The sequence below is a fragment of the Sciurus carolinensis genome, chromosome 7 (genome assembly GCF_902686445.1).
Source record: "Sciurus carolinensis chromosome 7, mSciCar1.2, whole genome shotgun sequence".
Classification (NCBI taxonomy): Eukaryota; Metazoa; Chordata; class Mammalia; order Rodentia; family Sciuridae; genus Sciurus; species Sciurus carolinensis.
Window position 1 is genome coordinate 51,908,699 of NC_062219.1, and position 14,798 is coordinate 51,923,496.

At 41.4% G+C, this 14,798-nt stretch overlaps 1 protein-coding gene across 3 annotated transcripts in view; it reads left to right on the forward strand.

The window, feature by feature from the left end:
* The window catches only part of Fyn (FYN proto-oncogene, Src family tyrosine kinase), a 205,639-nt gene that overhangs the window by 77,977 nt on the left and 112,864 nt on the right, over positions 1–14,798 (forward strand). For all 3 annotated transcript variants that reach the window (XM_047557945.1, XM_047557946.1, XM_047557943.1), the window contains exon 3: positions 10,909–10,978. The gene's annotated coding sequence lies outside the window, so the exon portion shown is untranslated. The remainder of the gene's footprint in view (positions 1–10,908; positions 10,979–14,798) is intronic.

Below are 14,798 nucleotides of genomic sequence, written 5' to 3' on the forward strand. Positions count from 1 at the left end.
TGATATCCTGAACATGTATATTCCAGAGTGGGTATTTGAAGAACCTGGAAATTCACAAAGGCAGGAATGGTGTTCTGGGAGTTGTTTTCAGAATTTCGACTGCCTAATTTTTTTGCAGCAAGTCTGCAAAGGCAGGAATGAGCTGATGTCCTTAAGGAAACTGTTGAGTGTCTGCTCTGTGTCACAAGGACAAGACACCTTTTCCCAGGGCTTTCCCTTCTAGGGATGTTGCAGACCTTATAGCAAAGTCCCAGGAAACTGATGTTTAAGAAAAGATTGGGCTTGAAAATTCAGATCTTCACTTTAAGAAACCAGTAAGATAAAATTAAAGTGATGTGGTTATTTTATTTTGAAACTGTTTGCTTCATGCCATCCTAACATATAATAATAAAACAGCTTTGGCATGACAATCATCTTAAATGAATAAAAAACACAATTTAATGAAATGGGACTTTTAAGCTTTTAGTGCAGCAAATTTTTGAATTATCTTGCTTAAATTAAATTGCTGTGCTCTTTTGCTTTCAGTACTTATAAGAGCTCTGTTTTATTTCTGATTTCACTGGATTAACCCCAAGCTTTCTTTTCTGAGATTTTTAAAAACTGAAGTATAGCATTCATGCAAAAAAAAAAAAAGTGCACAAATTTTTAAGTGCACTGATAATGAATTTTTCACAAAGTGTATAATCCTTTGTAAGCAACATCCAGGTAGAGAAAGATCACCCCTGTCCATTCTCTACCCACCCAGCTTCCATCCAGGGTAACTAGCAGCATGCTTTTTTAACAACCAAGGTTGATTTTATCTATTGTGAATTTTATGTAAATAAAACTATACCCATGAGGTTATGACCTACAGTTTGTTCATTTTCACTGCTGTATAATATGATATGGTTCAACAGACCAAAATTTTGTTAGTCCTTCTGTGGTATGTGGGATTTTGAGTCGTTCCATTTGGGGGTTGCTACCGGTAGTACTGCTGGGAGCATTTTTGGACGTGTTAGTGGATGAGTGTATGTAATATTTCTGTGTGATAGACTTCTGGGTGGCAAGGTCCTGGGCCACAGGATGTGGTTATGTTCAGCTTTTGTGCATGCTGCCAGTTTCTAGTTGACACCCCCACCAGAAGTGTGTGCAGCTTCCATGTGCTCCACATCCTCACCAATCCTTCAAGGTTTTGGTCCCTGTCATTGTAGCCAATCTGTACATATTGACAGTGCAGTGTCATTTTAATTTGTTTTTCTTTGATGACTGAGCTAGAATTTTTTTTTAATGCTTATTGACCATTTCTTCTTTAGTGTTCTCGAATGTTTGCCCATTTCTTTATTGGATTGTCTGCTTTCCTTGTTGGATCGTAGGGGCTGATGGATATACATATTGCTGCTACCACCTCCACTCTGTCTCCCCTTTTGATTCTGTTAGTGTCAATTGATGAAGACATTCTTGATTTTAGTGTAGTCTGAATTAACATATTTTTCTTTCATGGTCCACACTTTTTTGCATCATTATAAAAATCTTGGCCTATTGCACGTTATGAAGTTATTCTGTGTGTTGTTTTCTAAAAGTTTTATTATTTTACTTTTCATATTTAGTTCCATTGCCCATCTGGAACTGATTTTTGCATGATGTGAGATAGATATTAAGAATCTTTTTTTTTTATATGGATATGAAATGTATTCATTTCCTAGAGCTGTTGTAACGGAATCATAGACTGTGTGGCCTAGAACCACAGAACTTCATTCTCTGCTGGTTCTAAAGGCTGGTTGTCCAAAATCAAGGTGTCGGCATGGTTGGGCTCCCTGCAAAGATTCTAGGGAAGGCTTCACCCCTGGCCTCTTCCTCACTTCTGGTGGTGGCTGGTTATTCTGCACACTCTCCTTGTCTCCATCCTCAGGTGACTTTCTTCCCCAGGAGTTTCTTTATATCTAAATTTCCTTCTTGATTAGGGACAGTAGTCTTACTGGATTCAGGTTCATCCTAACTCAGCATAATCTCATTTTAACTGCATCTGCAACAAACCTATTTCCTGATAAGGTCAAATTCTAAAGTTCTTGGAGGTTAGGACTTGAACATCTTTCGGGGGAACACAATTCAGCCCTATAACATCTAGTGAATTATATGACTATCTTTGAGGTTCTGATTTTGGACTTTCTGTTTTGTCCTATTGGTCTATTTGTTAATCCTTGCATAAATATTACTCTTACTTACTATTATTCTATAATAAATCAGAATATCTGATAAAGCCTTTTGGGCTTGTTTTTCTCATTCAAGATTTTCTTGGCTTTTGGCCCCTTACATTTCCATATAAATCTTAGAATTTACTAGTTAACTTCCACCAGAAAAAAAACTATCTTTTTAACTTTTCAATCAAATTAAATTATCAAAAAAAAAAACTGACATCTTAGAAATATTGAGACTTCCATTCCACATATATGGAAAAGCCTTTTATTTAATCTAATTTCATGTTTTATAGATTTTAGTGTAAAGGTCTTACATATCCATATACATTTGTGGACTTTTTCCTAGGAATTTGATATTATTTTGACAGAGATTTGTTTTGATGAATTTAAAAGCAGCTGGGTGTGGTGGCACACTCCTGTAATCCCAGTGACCTGGGAGACTGAGGCAGGAGGATTGCAAGTTCAAAGCCAGCGTCAGTAACTAAATGAGGCCCTAAACTACTCAGCAAGACCCTGTCTCTAAATAAAATACAAAAATGGCTGGGGGTGTTTTTCAGTGGTTAAGAACCCCTGGGTTGAATCCCTGGTACCCCAATAAAAGATAAAAATTTAAAAATTAAAAATGCAAAAAGGGAGAAAAGAAAAGCTCCTACTGGGTTTATTCATGTTATTAAGAAAATTTTCCAAGTTTACCAAGCTTAACATGGCTGGGATTTAAATTGAGATCTCACCGACTCCAAATCAGAGCTGGGCAATAAATCAGTAATTAGTTCACAAATGCAACTTGGTTCAAAACAAGGTCCTCAGGGATGGTTAAACTATGTTCTTGGTAGAGAAAGCATTGGGTTACCCACACTGCAGCCTTGAGAACGTACAACTGCTTGTCCTGCATGCGCTTGGCTAATAGTAATATTATCTCATCTCTCTTTGGCCTTCTATGAGGTCGTACATATGTGAATGAATACTATATTTAGATCATAAATGACTGAAGTTAGGAAACAAAACATTCTCTTCTTTTACTTCTTTTCAGAAAGTGAATGCTTAGTCTGTGCTGTGTGTACCTGACACACAGGCACCTGCATGAGATGGTGAGACAAGGTTTGAGTACTGGATTGAGTAGGGGACTAGGTCTGGGATTGTCTGTGTTCTTAGAACCTTAGAGCTACCCAGAAGTGAGAAGTGGGTCAGGTGTATGGCCATCATGGGGAGAATTTGTCTTTTTCCCCCTTAAACCACTACTATCTACTATAATAGAGTTTAGCATAAGCCTTGGAAGGGAAGTGTGTGTGTGTGTGTGTGTGTGTTTGTGTGTGTGTGTGTGTAATGGAGGGAGAGATAAAGTAAGTTCCGGTGCTTAAAAAAAAAAAAAGCTTCTTAACAACTATCAGACTAGGGATTCTGATGTTGTAGCCAGCCTACAGCCCGCACTCTAGGGTCTTCGCCCACACCATTGTTAACCTGGATCAGGGCAGCACTGTGACACTAAGTACGTTTCCTGGGTGTCTTGGGAGTAGTGTCTCGTTGGAAGAGACATGTCCAGCAGCTGCATTATAGCAAAGCAGCATTTCTATCCAGACTGGAGTGCAGATCCCTAGATAAAGCTTAATTTAAAAGGGCAATACAAAATATTTCAAACATACTACAAAAACAGACCTTTTGTTTTTTTTTCCCTTTTTACCAGATCCATAAGTGATATGAGCACCCAACAGTAACTCATTACCCGAAAGCAAAGAAGAATGCCATTATTATAAATATATACATCATTCTAAAGACTCTTACAGAAGCAAAAATTTTCCCCCACCAGACAGTGAACTTATGATTCAATGGCATTTACTTCATATTTTTCTTTCCCAAATAAACCGTGTACCCTTGGCCTGCAGGATTCAATGTAGTAATAATAATATGAAATGATATCAATACTACTACTATTGCCTGGAGGTTGATGGAGATTGTGGTGGCGGGAGTGCTACCCCTACCCACCAGCCACCCACACGCATGACTCAGCTCATACATTTGTGCCCATGGGCCCACAACAGACCCACAGATACCATGTCTGGAGCCCTCACTTGGCCCCACAGCGGACCGAGGAGGAGCTCCTTGCTGGTTTTGTGGGGCCTGACTCCACAGTGAGCCTCTGACCCCCTCTTGTCCTGGAAATAGCTGATGAAAGGGAGCAACCAGCTTTTGTAGTTTGACCTTGCCACCCTCTTTGTCTGTGATCAATAATTCCTTTCTGCTGGGTAAGTGACTCCATGCTCGTCTCTTTTCTCTCCCTCTCTCTCTCCTCCTCCTCTCCTCTCTCTGCTGTTTACTTCCACTCCAGCAAACAGCCACAGCCTTCCTTACTTGAGGCCATCCAGCTTGTTGGAGTGAAGCCAGGAGAAATGACAGAAGGGGAAGATGGATCAGTCATGCCTTCTCAGGGCACCTCGCTAACCCCCAGTGAAGCGACAAGGCCACAGCCAGTCAGAAAGTGGGCTTGGTTTCCTAGGGAACCCTGTATTTCCTAGCCACGCCTCCCCCCCCCCCCATTGTCCCTGGCAATTGGGCTTTGTTTTCGTGCTTGCTTGTTTAATGTATTATCCTACCATTTGGAGCTCTTTAATTTTTCAGACAATTGACTCTAGGCTTACAGAGAATATTGTAACTTGCAAGGAGTCAGGACTGTATTTTAAGTCTCCTGTTGTTTGTGTGCAGAAGTTGCCCAGAGTGGACCTCTTGTTGCACAGGACAGCTGTGAAGGGGAGGGAAACTCTTCTTTCTCACCTCACCATTGTTTGCTTCTGAAAATATGACTCAAAAAGACACTCAAAAATATGACACTGCTCCTTAGTGTGATCTGCAGGTGTGTGCTGGCTGCCTCATTGGCCTTCAGAGACTAGAGGAAGATTTGGAATGTCACTTACCACAACCTGTGTAATTTAGCCACAAAAGTGAACTAAGAAGAAAGAAGCCATTTCAAGGCAACAGGAGAATCTTTCCTCTGTGCAAGGCATTGGGCCAGGCAAGGTCCCAGTGATTCAAAGATGAATTTAGACTAGGTTCTTGCCCTCAAAGAGTTGGCTGTCTTCCTTGAATCAGGTAGTGTGATAAAGGCTATCGTAGAAGGACGAATAGAGTGAGACTGATTTTAATGGAGGAAATGGGCAAGCACTTCAAGGAGGGGTTTACATTAGAGTTGAGTTGAAGGACAGGTTGGTTCTCCATTCTTGCAGGTGGAGGCAAGGGCATGTAAGGAGGAAGAAACAAAGTAGGAAAAGGCCTAAAGAGGAATGAGTGCTGGGAAAGCAAATGCTTTGGGAAAGCTGGGTGGCAGAGAGGAAGAAGAAATGAAAAATAAGGCTGATGAAGTGGGTTTGGAATGATGGTGGGTGGCTTTGTGGGCAAAACTGAAGAATGTCAGTTTGGCTATGTAAGTCTTTGGTTTTCTAGCAGTATCCTCATGCTCCAAGACTCCTGAAGGTGGCTCCTTGTACTGTAGGGCAAGAGGAGAGAGAAGCCCCTCACCTCCATTTTGGATCCTAAGGTATTATTATGCTTCTTTTGGAGAGGATGACACTTTAAGAAAAACAGAAGTTCATTTGCACATGTATGAGACCCATTACTTTATTCAGTCAGTCAACAAGTATTTATTGAGTGCCTGTTCCTTACCAGACCTTGTGCTAGGTCTGACTGAAAGACCATTGAAGTTTTTGCACTAGTTACTGGCCTGGTAGCTAGAGCACTGAATCTAAACTAAAAATCCTGCCTCTGCCATCCACTAATAGTACAAACTTGGGCAGGCCTCTTGCCTCCATGGACCCAGTTTCTCACTTGGAAAATACAGGGCTGAGTTGCTAAGTCCTTCCCTCCTGAGACATTCTAGAAGGGACCTGAGCAACATTGTGATCCAGGGACTTCATGCGTGTCAATTAAAGGAGAGACCAGATTCAGAGAGGCTACATAGGAAATTATAGCAGGGACTCTTATGAGGTCCCTAGGAGTCTGAGTGAGGCCTTGAATGTATTCACTCAATGGACCTTTTTACCCAGTGCAGCCACTATACTAGGCCTTGGGAACAGAACAGTGATCAAATCAATTTGCTGTCCTCAAGGTGCTTCCTTGTTAGGGGAAGCAGATGAACTTGGAACATGAGTGATAGGTCTAGCCATGTAGGAGAAGCTCATCACATGGGATGGTAGTTGGAATTATGGGAGTATGAGGTGCCAGGAAAGAAAAAACAAAAAGGGTTTGAGAGAAAAAAACTCTAAGGACATAGGACCTGAGGAAACATTCTGTGGAAACAAATCAGTGAGCCGCCCTTGATAGAAAATACATTCTTCACTGAGCCAACACAACAAACCCAACCTTAGCCCAAACCCAGAATATCCTCTTGTGGCTAGGAAGCTGGGACACACCAGAGAGATAATGTCCATTTAGACATTCAGTTCTCCTTGACATCACTCCTATATATGAAGCTAAATTATACCAAAGCCATGTATGGTTTTGTATAATAGCTGGTCTACTTGTTTCCTCAGAAAGGTCTTTAATAACTACCAGTGATGTGTAAAAAAAATGACTCAGGTGGCTGTCCTAGCTGCTGCCCCTCATATTTTTTTCCCAGACCAGCTGGCTCTTTTTTTTTTTTCTTTTACCCAAGTAATTGGAGCAGATCCAGAAATGGCTTCCGAGCCTTGAGCTCTTCCTTATTTACCCTGCAGTAATCACATTTCACAGGTTGTCTTCCCTATTGGAGGCTGAGGCCCAGCAATTAGTCTCCCATTGTCCTTGCAGGAAATGACATCCATGTGACTTCTTGGGAAGACGACCGTTAGCCACTCTGGTTAAAATACTTGGAACACGATCAGTATTTCCTCTGGTTGTTCATTGAGACCAGCAGATTTAGAAGGCTTTGGGAAATGCGCAAAAGAGCTATGGTTGAAAGTACCAGAAATAAGGCTGGGTCAGTTCCCTGGTCTCTGAACTATTGCCCTGGTCTCCGCATGCACTGCCTTGTCTGACTCTTCAGTGTGTGACTGAGCCCAAGGCTTTGGCATTCTGTTCCTTTCTTTGGAAACTGAAAGTTTTCCATCTGCAAATAATTGAAAACCCAACTCAAGGAGGCCAGGACAGTAAGAAATTCCTTGGAAGCTTCGAGATACCACAGACTCAGGGTCGACCAGGGCAATAACCTGCACTGTTTCCCTGTGTTTTTTTTGTCTCTGACCAGCTCTATCCTTAGGCTGGAGTAGTTCACACATCACACCCACACAACATTCAGGAGGAAGGACTTTCTCTCAAAGAGGAGAAACACCTGGTACAATATTTGTCATGTCTCATTGGCTTAAACTGGGCCATGTGTCTATCCTTGAACCAATCACTAGCAAGAGGATAAGTTTCCTTTGGAACAGAACCATTCAAACTTCAGTGTACACACAGATCACCTGGGGAATCTTGTAAGCTAGACGGTGATTGGGTTGGTTTGGGTGGAGCCTCAGAACTGCTATTTTTAAGGACCTCTTGAGTGATACTAATGCTATTAATTGCCATGCTCCAAAACTGTGGATCGTTGATTCCCCATTCCCCAGCTCAGAGTGCTGTCACCTGTCCACGAGACACTGAGGCTAAAGGAAGAGGCAGTGACCCATGGAGATGAGAGCTGTAGTTGAGATATTTGTTCCCAGAGTTTAATGAAAATGTTACCTTTAAATCAGGAGCCATGCATCAGTCTGTGGTGTGGATCAGAAACAAAAAGGGCACACAGGACTACATGTTGGCGTAAGGGATTCATGAAGATGTTATTACTCATCTATGATGACACGTACGTACATTGTAATTCTAGAAACAGAAGACAAATCAGTCATGCCACCCTCTTCGTTATCAGTTATTTTTATTGGTAATTAATACCACACATCCAGCGTGTCTCAAAAAGAAACTCCGATGAGATGCATCTACATGTCTTTCAGTCTGAAAAGAGTGCCAAATCCAGCCTTTGTTCTCTGAGCTCATCAGTCTCAGTCGTTATTGGGGAGGGAGCGTATACTCCCACTCACCCTAAGAGTCATTTGACATGATGTCTGGAGTGAGAAATGCTGCCAATGGTGAATTTCTGCCAAAGCAAATGGTCGCAATGTCCTGATGAGTGGTTTTCAGTGGAGAAAATCATTATGCTTTCTTCATTCAAAAAGGAAGGATTATTCTATTTGTTTGATTGATTGATCGACAAAATACACAGAAATCCCAAGCTGCAGCTAATTAGGAAAAAGACCCAGAAGTCTGAGGATGTTCCAGTGTCCATCATGAGGCTGGTCCCTTACAGACTCAGTGGGGATCAAGGATCAAGCTTCCTGAGTGAGTCACTTTGGTGGTTGCTGTCTCTTATCTCATATGCAAAGATAGCATATCTTGGAGGGGAGATGGAATTTCACCATTCCAACCATTTACCCCACCAGCCCCACAACCACAGCCTCACATCTGTGAGACTAATGGGTAACTGGGTCTTGGTCTGGTCTCTGGTGGTTGCCAGGCAACTCCAACTAACCTCACCAACTTGGGCCCACATGTAGGAAATCATGACAGTTCCTTGTCTCTGCAAAGATTGTAGAAGGGCGAGGGATCCCCAGCTACTCTGAACAAGCTGGGGTCAGCTGCTGGACTTCAGTCTCTGAGAAGGCCTGAGTATCATACCTGTGTGTCAGCTACCTACAGCACAGCACAGATGAAGCATTCATTCTCTGAAAAGGAGTAAAAGAAAAGAATGTTTCCTAACTTCAGTCATTTATGATTTAAGTATAGTATTCATCTTCATATGTAGGACCTCATAGATGGCCAAAGAGAGATGAGAAAATATTAGTATTAGCCAAGCGCATGTAGGACAAGCAGGATTACACTCTTATCCACTGACTGACTCAAACAGTCCTGGTGAACACCTCACTACTGTGCCTGCTATAGGACAGGGCATTATTAACCACAGGAGGAATGAAAAGATGGAATAAAAAGGGCCTTTTCTTACAAATCTAAAATATGAAGTACAGTAAGTAGATTTATTTAAAGTGTCTATATCAAATAGCAGGTTAATTTCAAAAAGAAAAACAAAAGAGAATTAAGATTAACACCAAGTTAGAAAAATCAAGGTAGAAAAGGTAAAGAGAGAGAGACCTTATAGATGGTGACTAGACTGAAGTCCATGGATCAGTTTCAGGGGGGTCTGTGAACTTGTCTGGGAAAAAAATCATCATTTTTGTTAACCCTTAACTGCAGTCTAACATTTCCTATTATTATAGAAGTAGCCTTAGCTTCCAGCCTTACCTAAGTTCTATTCCCAATAGAACTTGTGACTGTTTTATTGTTGTATTACAGTTGCGTATATCCTGAAACATCATTTATCATTTAAGGCTATTTCAAAATCACAGTAGTTATTAGAGTTTCTCTGGAAATTATTCAAATATTGAAAGAAACCCATTCCAATTTTGTTAAACATTTTGATAACTGTAAATCAATACACTGCTTATTTTGAGTCCTGTGCATTTTATGTATTAATTCTAAGCATTTAAAAACATTGAGAAACATGTCTGGAGAATGCCATGGTACAAAAAAAGTAAAAAGCCCCTGCCTTAGAAAACAGCTGGACCTCCTCCCAGCAGCCCTCAGAGAAGGGACCGGCCACCTAGAGGCCCAGGGCAGGACAGGTACCTGGAGCTGCAGTATCTTTTGGGATCATGTGGGAATCAGACTGGGATGAGCTTGAGTCCCAGACTGTCCACCAATAAGTGTGCAGCTGATGCGGAGCCAGAAAGTGTGTCCACCAAGGAAGAATCCTTGCAGAGCTGGAGAGGTAGATGGCAAGGGAGGAGACCCGCGGCCCAGGGACTGGTTTCTGCAAGGCATGATGCAGACCAGATGGGGTGTCATGATGAGAAGGGAGAGCAGCAACCAGTCTCAGCCCAGCGGTGGAACTCCAGCAGCATGTTTGGGCCTTGATTTGCAGCAGACATGAGGAAGGCCACGTTAGGTTCCAAGCCTGGGGGACCAGGAGAATGACAACAGAAGCTCATGTTTACTGAGCGCTCACAGTGTGCCAGATGCTGTGTTAAGCCTTTCTGAAGCCTCATTTATATGCTGGTAAATTGCTATCATTTGATCCTCATGGCAACCCTGTCGAGGTTAGTTCTGTAATCCCTCTTTTGCAGATAGTAAAATGAAGTCTAAAAAAAGGTTAGGGAAATTGCTCAGAATCCCACAGGTAGCTGAAAAGAAGGGAGGATGTTGGCGGGGGGCAGAGAGGTGGAGATTGTTTTGGGGGCAAATCATTATGAGCTCCACTTTAGATATTTTTCCATTGTTCTTTTGTCTTTGATTATTTTAAGAGGTTAAAAATTCAACTATTTAGTTTTTCTTATAGCTTGATTTTACTTATTTATTTTTATGCAGTGCTGAGGATCGAACTCAGTGCCTCACATGTGCTAGGCAAGCGCTCTACCGCTGAGCTACAACCCCAGCCCCAAAATTCACCTATTTGTGAACAAAGTTTCTGGTTTATTTCACTGTCCAGGTTTTTTATTAGTGTGTATTGAGGTAACTGGTTTCCTCTTCCTGTGAAAAACAAAGAGGAAACTGGTAGGTGGAGCTTGGTAAACTGATGGGTGCCCATCAAAGCAGAGAAGAGAGGTCAACTTTTCCAGAAAAGAAGGGGAATGTATGTTAAATTATGCCCATTGAATGATAATTTTGTTTCTTTTTTGGTATTGTTTTTCAGGACCAGTCCTGCTGCTGTTTTAGAAGACATGTGGTGTATATAAAGTTTGTGATAGTTGGCGGAAATTTTGGTAAGTGTTGTTGCATTTATTTCTAATACTTTCTGTTGTAAAATGGTGCTCATGAAGGAAAGCCATTGCTCTGTTGTCTGCATCCTCTAAATCTGCACTAAACTTTAGAACAGAATTTTATAATTAAATGCAATGCTGAATTGGTGTTTTCTGACAGTATGATGTTTTCCCCCTAGTTATTACTAATGTAATTGTGCAATATGGGGCTTTCTAAAATACAGCAAGTCTAGATTTAGGAAAGCTTCTGGGTGCAGGATAAAGAACACCATGGCAGCTTAGTGTACGTTCTAAGCCAGCTGTGTAAAATAATAATTATCTTGCAGACCAAAAGAATGAAATAGTCTCTGAAGCAGAGAGATGCTTATTACCTGTGTATTAAAATGAAAGAGAAGCAGACAACTAGCTGCTTTTGGAATAGGAAATTAAAAGAATTTAAGGACCCAGCATGCCTGTAAGCTTACCCACAGACTAGTATACAGTGGACCAAGAGACTAAGAATGTTCAATTCAACAACCATCCAGACCTTGCTAGCAGTAATAAAAAGGATAGTCTTTAAGATCAGGAGGCCTAGGTGAAAGTTCAACTTCTGCACCTATTGGCTGTTATATAACCTTTCTGAGTTTCATTTTCCTCTTCTATAAAAGGAGGCCTCCAATGCTACCTACTAGGTTTTTGTGAAAATAAAATGAGCTTGGTAGTGCTGGGGCATAGTAGGTGCTCAATAAAGCTGTCGTTGTTCATGATAGACAGCCTTTTTTGAAGACTAGACCGTTGTCATTGACAATAAGCCACCACCGAAAAGTGTCTTCCAGCAGGAGGGCTGTTGGGATGGGTTGGTCACACCCATTTGATGTCACAGGGCCCCACATAACTGCTCGCCACAGCTCTCCAGCATTCACTCCATAACCTCTGTGGCATTTACTACCTCGGTTACCCTGGCAGCCCATTCTTAGACAAGCAGAGCTCATTGGCCTTCCCTTCCGGTTACCTTTGCAACCAAATGAGGTCACATTGTTTGAGCTTTGTTTGATTTTGGAGTTAATATTATTTTGAAACACAGTAACAATAAGACAAAGAGGGCTTAAGGGTAGATAGTACCCTTATTACATATGGTAATACCATATGTAGGCTTTAATTTCCAAACCTTCCTTTGGATTTTTTTTTTTTTTTTTTTTTGGCCTATACTTATTGTGTAGCTTCTCAGAGATCCAATTATTGAACTAAAATTTTTGAGTTTTGACTATAAGAATTTGATTTGGGGCTGAGAACCTTTATCCCATCACTACAAATGGACTGATACTGAAGATCATATGTCCATAGGTGACTCTGCTCCAGTTTCATGGAATCAAAGAGATAGACATGGCCTTGGGAGATATCTGTTCCAACCTCCCAATCACCAAAAGTCTCTTCTACAAAATACCTGACAGGGGAATTCAAATTTTCTCAGGGATAAAGAACTTACTGTTGTACAAGGCAATTTGTTGGGGCACCAAAACAGAGAGGAGGAATTAGGTCTGACTCTCTGGACCCCAGTAGGGGAACTGTCCTATATTTCAAAATTGCCAAAAGGTGACTAATTTTTGAGGAGATGGAAGTGCTTATTTCTCTGATTTGATCCTTACACATTGTATACATGGATCAAATCTCTATACTGAACCCAATGGATATACAAAGGTTTTGTCTCAATAAGAAAATAAAATAATAAATAAACAAACAATTAGGGGATAGAAAAATTTGAGGGGGGAGAGATAAATATGTTCCAAAGCTTAGTTATGGTAGTATGTGTACAGTTGCCTGCTTTTGTGAAAATCCACGGAACTGAACACACTCAAAAAAGTGAATTTTGCTGTAAGTTAAACCTTAATTATTAAAGTGAAAAAAATGAGCGGTTAGACAAACAACTGGACAATTATCACAACTTGTTAAAAAGAAAGAAGGATGGAAAAGAGAGGAGGGAGAATGGGCAGAAAGAAAAACAACCTAGTTCTTAGACAGAACTATAATATGGACAGGGTTTTGGTCTTACTCCTTTCTGTCATCCCAGTGCCTGGCACTTGGAAGGGATGGGATAAACTTTTAAATATTTACTGAGTCATCTGCTGCTCTTAGTCACTTTCTAAGGAAGTCCACTCCCTCTCCACAGGCTAGCTCTCTAGATATTAGACACTCTCCTTCCTCATTCACCTTTTCTCTTGGTTGAACTTCCCATCTCCCATTCTAGGATTCATTCATATCCTTCCCCGCCCTGCAGAGCTCCTTGACCATGTCCCTGCTGTACACATGCCCAGTACTCAAAGTGCTGCCTCATGGGGTCTGGCCCAGATGCATGACCTTTGTAGACAATGTTAACAGAAACCTGTGCCTAACTCTTGACAGTCACTACCTAGCAATGGGTCAGGAAGGGTTTCTGTTAAGTAGTCTTCTAAGATTAGATATCCAGAAAGCAGGGAGGGTCACATCCAGGAGCTGGGTGGTAGCAAATCCGTCCTCATCCTTGTTCTGACTGAAATGCAGCCAGGTCCTGGCTCCCTTATTTAGAGACAGCGGCAGTGCCATTTATAAATATTGAGAGGTGGTAGTGTGTCACAGATCCCAATTCTTCATTGTGAGTCAGGGGAAGTTTGAGATTCTTAATACCAAAATTGTAGTTACCTCGAAAAACCTAGACCTTTGTTCTCCTGGCCATGCCAGGGGGTGAGATATAAACACATAAATAGAGAGTGAGCAGTGATTCTGGAGCAGGGTCAGTTTTGCCCTCCCAGAAGACATTTGGTAGCATCTGAAACCACGACTAAGGGCAAGGAGGGTGTGTCCTAGTGGCGTCCAGTGAGCTGGGTGCTGCTAAATGCCCTACAAGGTCCAGGACAGCAACACACACATACAGAATGACCCAGCCCCAAATGTCAAGAGTGCTGAGGCCGAGAAGCTCATACTAGAAGCAGTAACAAAATTTACATGCCTAAAGTACTCATTTCTTTGAATCTTTACAATTTCAGATATTTTAACATATTATATGTAAAATTTGTAAAAACAAGTTGGTTTGGAATTCAGAGGGCTGAAAGGGCTCCTGAGAAGTTACCTCATCCATTACCCCTGACTCTAAGCAAAAACTGACCTAAATAAATCCAGATGATGGGCCTCCCGTGGCTCATACGGAATGCTGGTCCCTAAACATAAAAGTAAGACTCACGTAGTGTGAGCCCGGTGTTTGCACAAAAGAAGTCTCGTGCTTTCAATTTCAGCCCCAGCCTGCTCAGATGTGCTTGTCTTCAGATGACCTCGGAGATGAAACGGTATTTCAGTCTGGGCTGTCCTTCCTTTTGAATCAAGGGTAGCGATTCTGGTGTGATCAAAATGTGCTTAGGGAGGAGAGAGATCTCATTACAGATGATTGAGATTGAGTATTTTGGTACCCAGGACTGTTTATTTGCATCAGTTTGCTAGTGACACCACAATCTGGCTTAAATGTGAGTTGCTGAGAGCTTTTGTAGCCCAATATGGCTACATTTCTTGAAGCAGAGAGATTAAAGCAACATATGTCAAGTTGTGATATAGAACAATCCACTTGAAAAGACTTCACTTAATTATAGGGCCTATTTTGGGAGGGTAACTGTGCTTTTTGTGAGGTGTATTTTGGAATTCACTAACCCAGCTTCTAGGCCAGTAATATCCTCCCAGAAAGGGTGTGGCATGTACTGTGGACATAAATATTTTCTTTCCAAAAGCTTTGGTATAATATTCTTTCGACTTTATGCCCCTTTATTTTTCTTTTATGGGTAGTCTTTCTGCTTCCAAGAATGTGACGAACGTGTATTCTGGA